Raw genomic sequence first — 6,380 nt, forward strand, 5'->3', positions numbered from 1 at the left:
GATTCATGTACAATTTCTCTGTTCCTTCTGCACTGGAATTCTGGCTCTAGTTTAATTATTATTTGTTTGATATTTAGTTGGAACAGGGATTTCCCTGTGACCAGCCTCAACACATAAGAAACCTCCCATGGAAAGACCTACGTATTTTACCTTTGCCTCATTGAAAATGCTGAGTGAAGGACCCACTCCAGGCTTATGGTCTCAGCCTCCATAGAAGAATTGGGGATTTGACACATTCTAAAGGGATGACAGTAGATTATGAGCCCTGGCTTTAATATTCAATAATTAGTAGGTGGTGCTTGTTGCTTAAGTGTGGGTCACTGTAAATCCTGTTTCTGCTGCTGCTGCTAAGTCGCTCAGTCATGTCCGACTCTGTGCGACCCCATAGACAGCAGCCCACCAGGCTCCCCTGTCCCTGGGATTCTCCAGGCAAGAATACTGGAGTGGGTTGCCATTTCCTTCTCCAATGCATGAAAGTGAAAAGTGAAAGTGAAGTTGCTCAGTCATGTCCGACTCCTAGCGACCCCATGGACTGCAGCCCACCAGGCCCCTCTGTCCATGGGATTTTCCAGGCAAAAGTACTGGAGTGGGGTGCCATTGCCTTTCTACCTAATAGTAAATCTATACATATTTTCTGTGCTTGAACAAAATTAGAGATGGAATCTGCAGTGTTTAATCAAGGCTCACCATACACAGAACATTGTATCAGATACTTTATTGTGTGGGTGTGTGTAAGAGAGAGACTTTAAAAGGGTAGAAAAGAACAAGATGGTGAGGATCATTGTTTTTAGAGAATATATAAGGCAGCTACAAAATGCACTACAAACTAGGAAATGATATCGAATAGCTTGAATACATAAGATGATACTTAAAGTTTTAGACATGAAGAAGGGTACCTGGGTCATGGATGTATATCAGAGGAAAAGGTGGGACTGTGGGCTGAGCTCTGGGTGCACTCCAGTTGACAGGTAGAGGTGGGGTGATCACTGAGGAAAGAAGAAAAACCAGGAGGGCATGGTGGCCTGGGAGCTAGGGGGATGTATGTCAAATGCTGCTGAGCAATGACTAACATGAGAATTCTAACTAACAATAAGAATTGATCTTTGCATATGGACAGATGAAATTTTCTGGTGACTTTGATAAAAGTACTTTCGGTGTAGGGGTGAATACCTAAATGGAGTGGATTATAGAGATTAGGAGATAAGGAAGTAGCCACAGCATGTAGAGTACAGATAACCATATAATTATAATAGGGGAATTGGATGATAGCCCGAGAAGGATGTGGGAGCAGGAGAGGGCGTTCTTTTTTTTTTTTTTCTCTATAATATTGTACTGTAACAGCATGTTTGTAAGAAGATGGGGATGATTCAGTGGAAAGGGAAAAATTGATGTAGTAGAGGGGATAATTGCCAAAGTAGAGTCTCTGAAGAGAGAATGCAATGTGATCTTTTCAGCATTAAATGTTATATTAGATCAGTTAAAATATTTAAAAATAAGAACTTAAACTTTTACTTTAAAAAACTTTTACTTTTACAGAGGAAGGACTTCCCTGGCAGTCCAGTGGTTAAGTCTCTGCACTTCCAATGCAGGGAGTGTGGGTTTGATCATTGGTCAGGGAACTAAGATCCCACATGTGAGAGGCCAAAAAAAGTTTTTAGAGACAGGGGAGCAAACTAAAGCTAAAATAAGCAGAAGAAAGGAAATTAGAAGAGAAGAGCATACAAGAATAGCGTAAGTCAGATAGAAAGCAGAAAAACAGTGGAGAAATCAATAAAATGAAAATCTTTGAGAAAATCAATACAGTTGGTAAAACTATGTCCAGATTGATAAGGAGAAAAGAGAAGGTACAAAATATGAATATCAGTAATAAGTGAAGATATCACCACAGCATCTACATTATTAAATAAAAAGGGAATATTATGAAGAACTTAAAGGCGATAAATTAAAATTGTAAATGAAGTAGACAAATTCCATTTTAATAAAGCTCACTCAAGGGACTTCCCTGGTGGTCCAGTGGTTGGGAATCCACCTTCCAGTACAGGGGGCTTGGGTTTGATCCCTGGTTGGGGAACTAAGATCCCATGTGCCTCAGGGTGTCTAAGCCTGCCTCCCTCAACTACTGAGCCTGCGTACTCTCAAGGCCATGCTCTGAAACTAGAGAAAGTCCTCGTGCCTCAAGGAAGAGCTTGTGCATCCAAAATTTAAAGAAAAAAAATTTTTTAATTAAAAACTTACTCAAGAAGGACTAGAAAATCTGGATATCCCTATATCTCTATAGCCTGTGTTTTTTCTTACCTCTTAATGTGCCTTGTAATTATTGATTGCAAGCTAGACATATGTATTGGGTAATGGTAACTGAAGTAAATAGGCCTTTAATATAAGTTTTGTGTCAGTCTGAGCAAGAGTTGGACAGTGTTTAATGTTTGCTGCAGTGCTGAGTACCAGAGGCTTTAGGTCCTTCCAGTGCCCTTGGTTTTGTCTCCCCTCTTGACTTTGGGCTCTCCCATGTGCTCCTTCTCAAAGTCCATGTCTTGCAGATCTTTGAACTGTAACCCACTGTTTTTGTATTGGAGCCCTGTTGGTTGATAGTAAGGTTGATGTGGAAGAGGAGATGTCCTACAATCTTAAGACTAAATCTTAAGATTTAGTTTTTTGGTGAGCCTACATCCCTTAACCTTCTCTAATGAAGGTGAGAAAAATACTGATTTTCACTTTTAGAATTTTATTACTCTAAGTGTGGGAGTGACAGCTTTCAAGCTCTTTATGTATTGGAGCTGACCAGAAATGCCCTATGTGTATTAAAGACTCTGAATTTCCAGTTTACATAAAGAAATTCCTAAAAGGCTTCACTGAAGAATTCTACCAGAAAAGTTATGTTATAAAGCTGTTGTTGTCAAAACATTATAGTATTGGCATAAAAAACAGACACATAAAACCATAGAACTTCTAGAAGAAAACAAAGGCAGTACTCTGGTATCAGTTTTAGTAATATTTTCTTTGACTATGTCTCAAGGAAAACAAGCAAAAATAAATGGGACTATATCAAACTGAAAAGCTTTTTGCACAGCAGAAGAAACTGTCATCAAAATGAAAAGGCCACTTACTGAATGGGAGAAGATATTTGCAAATAATATATCTGATAAAGGGTTAATAATACAAAATATATAAGGAACTCATAAAACTCAACATTAAAAAAAAAAAAGAAAACCTGCAAACAATCCAATTAAACAACCAGAGGATCTGAAAAGACATTTTTCCAGAGAAGACATTTAGTTGGCCAACAGGCTCGTGAAAAGGTGCTCCACATCACTAATCATCAGGGGGTGCAAATCAAAACTACACTGAGATATCACCTCACACCTGTCAGCTGGTATCATCAGAAAGGCTGCAAATAACAAGTGACGGCAAGGATGCAGTGAAAAGGCAAGCCTCTGGACTGCTGATGAGAATGTAAGTTGATTTAGTCACTATGGAAAACAGTATGGAGGTTCTTCAGAAAATTAAAAATAGGACTACTGTATGATCCAGCAGTTCCACCCGTTGGTATTTATCCAAAGAAAACAAAAACACTAATTAAAAAAAATACATGCACCCTGTGTTCATTGCAGCATTTATAATAGCCAAGATACGGGAGCAGTCCAAGTGTGCCTATCGATAGGTGAATGGGTAAAGAAGACGTGCTATATGTATTTATATGAAGTGGAAGTCGCCCAGTCGTGTCCGACTCTTTGCACCCCATGGACTTATATAGTCCATGGAATTCTCCAGGCCAGAATACTGGAGTGGGTAGCCTTTCCCTTTTCCAGGGGACCCTCCCAACTGGGAATCGAACCCAGGTCTCCAGCATTGCAGGCGGATTCTTCATGAGCTGAGCCACAAGGGAAGCCCAATATATTTATATGTGTGTGTGTGTGTGTGTGTGTATAAAATATGGAATATTACTCAGCCATAAAAAGAATGAAATCTTGCCATTTTCAACAACATGAGGGTATTAAACTTTGTGAAATGTCAGCAAGGAAAGACAAATACTGTATGATTTCACTTATATGTGAAATTTTAAAAACAAAACAAACAGTTATCGATACAGAGAACAAAACAAGTGGTTACTAGAGGAAGGGGTGGGGAGAGAAAAGAAATAGGTGAGAGAGATTTAAGAGGGACAAGCTTCCAGTTGCAAAATAAATGAGTCATGGGTATGAAACGTACAGTGTGAGAAATACAGTCAATAACTGTAGTACCTTTGTATGCTGACACTTTGTAACTAGATTTATTGTGGTGATAATTTTGAATTATACCGAAATACCAAATCACTACATTATGTAACATAAGAACTAGCATAGTGTTATAGGTCAGTTATACTTGATAATAAACAAACAATAATAAACAAACAAACATACAAACAAATGGAAAAAGATCAAATATATGGTTATGAGGAGTGGAGAGTATGGGAAGGGGGAAATTGAATAAAGCAGTCATAAACTACTATGACTTTCAGTTATAAGTTAAATAACTACTAGGGATATGATGCACAACATGGTAAATAACATTGGTGATGGTGGTCCTTTAGTTGCTAAGTCATGTGTGACTCTTGTGATGTCATGGACTGTAGCCCTCCGGGTTCCTCTGTCTATGGAGTTTTCCAGGCAAGAGTTCTGGAGTGGATTGCCATTTCCTTCTCCAATAATTAACGTTCCTATACATTATATGTGAAGGTTAAGAGAGCAAATCCTAAGAGTTCTCATCACACACAATTTTTTTTTCAGTTTCTTTAATTTTGTATCTGTATGAGATAATAGATGTTCATTAAACATATTGTGATAATCATTTTCATGATGTATGTAAGTCATGTCGTTATGCCATATACCTTATGTTTATACAGTGCTATATGTCAATCTCAATAAAATAAAGAACTGTTGAGGATAAGGTTGGAACAGCTTGTTGTCAGCAAACAAACCAGTACAATCCTTTTGGGTGGTAATTTAGCAAAATTTATAAAATATTGATAAGATTTTGAGATGTGTTTTTAAATTGTTTAGTTGAGTTTATTGTCTTTAAAAAATTGTATTGGAAAAAATTGTATTGGAAAATAATTGCTTTACAATACTGTGCTGGTTTCTGCCACACACCAATAAGAATTAGCCACAGGTATACATATGTCCCCTCCTCCTTGCACCTCTCTCCCATCCCCATCCCACCCCTATAGGTTGTCACAGAGCACCGGGCCGAGCTCCCTGTGTCACACAGCAAAGTCCCACTGGTTGGCTGCTTTCCATACGCTGGTGTGTGTGTTTCCATGCTACTGTCTTCATTTGTCCTCCCCTCTCCTTCCCCGACCATGTTCACAGATCTGTTTTCTATGTCTGCATCTCCATTGCTGCCCTTCAAATAGTTTTATCAGTACCATCTTTCTAGAGTCCATGAGATGTGCATTTTTTGAGCCAGCAATTCCTTTTCTAGGAATTGATCCTCCAGAAATATATCCAGGAACATAAGCATCTTGTAATAGTCTTGTAACTGTAAAGAATTTGTAATGTCTGTCTGTCAATAGAGCTTTGCCTCCAATTGCAGAACACTTTTCAGCCATTTAAAAAGAATGAGGATATTTGGAATATGCTAGAAAACAAAAAGCAAGGTATAAACCATTTTTCCATTTAGTATTTTAATATGCCAGACATTGTGCTAGGTACCAAGAATACAATAGTTAAAGCAGGTGAGATCTGTTTATTAAATATTTGAAAATGAATGTTTAACACACAAATTAATTGTGGAAAGATAAAATTAAATTTTTAGTGGAAATTTCCTGCTGGTCCAGTGCTTAGAACTCCGTGCTCTCACTCCTGAGGACGTGAGTTCCATCCCTGGCTGGGGAACTAAGATCCCACAAACCACATGGAATGGAAAAAAAAAAAAAGTTAGCTATGACTATTTCAAGAGTTAAGATTATGGGGGACTTTTTGGCTTTATACATAATTAGGGGATTTCCCTGGAGGTTCAGTGGTTAAGACTTTGCCTTCCAATGCAGGGGGCACAGGTGTGATCCCTGATCAAACTAAGATCCCCTGTGTTTTGGTGTGCAGCCAGTTTTTTTTTTACTACATAATTAAATAGTTATATTTTAAAAGAATGAGTAGATATTATTTACAGAATCAGCCAAAATGTAATCTAAACACTTCTGTGATTTTTTTTGCTGTCCTTATTAGAAAGTATACATGGGGACTTTCCTGTCAGTCCAGTGGATTAAGACTCCACACTTGCAATGCAGGGATGTGGGTTTGATCTCCGGTCAGGGAATTAAGATCCCCATGCCTTATGGCATGGCCAAAAAGATTTTTTAAAAATCAAATAAATAAAATTGAAAAAAAATGTATTATCAAAAAAAG

This window comes from Bos mutus, chromosome 10 (assembly GCF_027580195.1).
Source record: "Bos mutus isolate GX-2022 chromosome 10, NWIPB_WYAK_1.1, whole genome shotgun sequence".
In the NCBI taxonomy this organism is placed as follows: Eukaryota; Metazoa; Chordata; class Mammalia; order Artiodactyla; family Bovidae; genus Bos; species Bos mutus.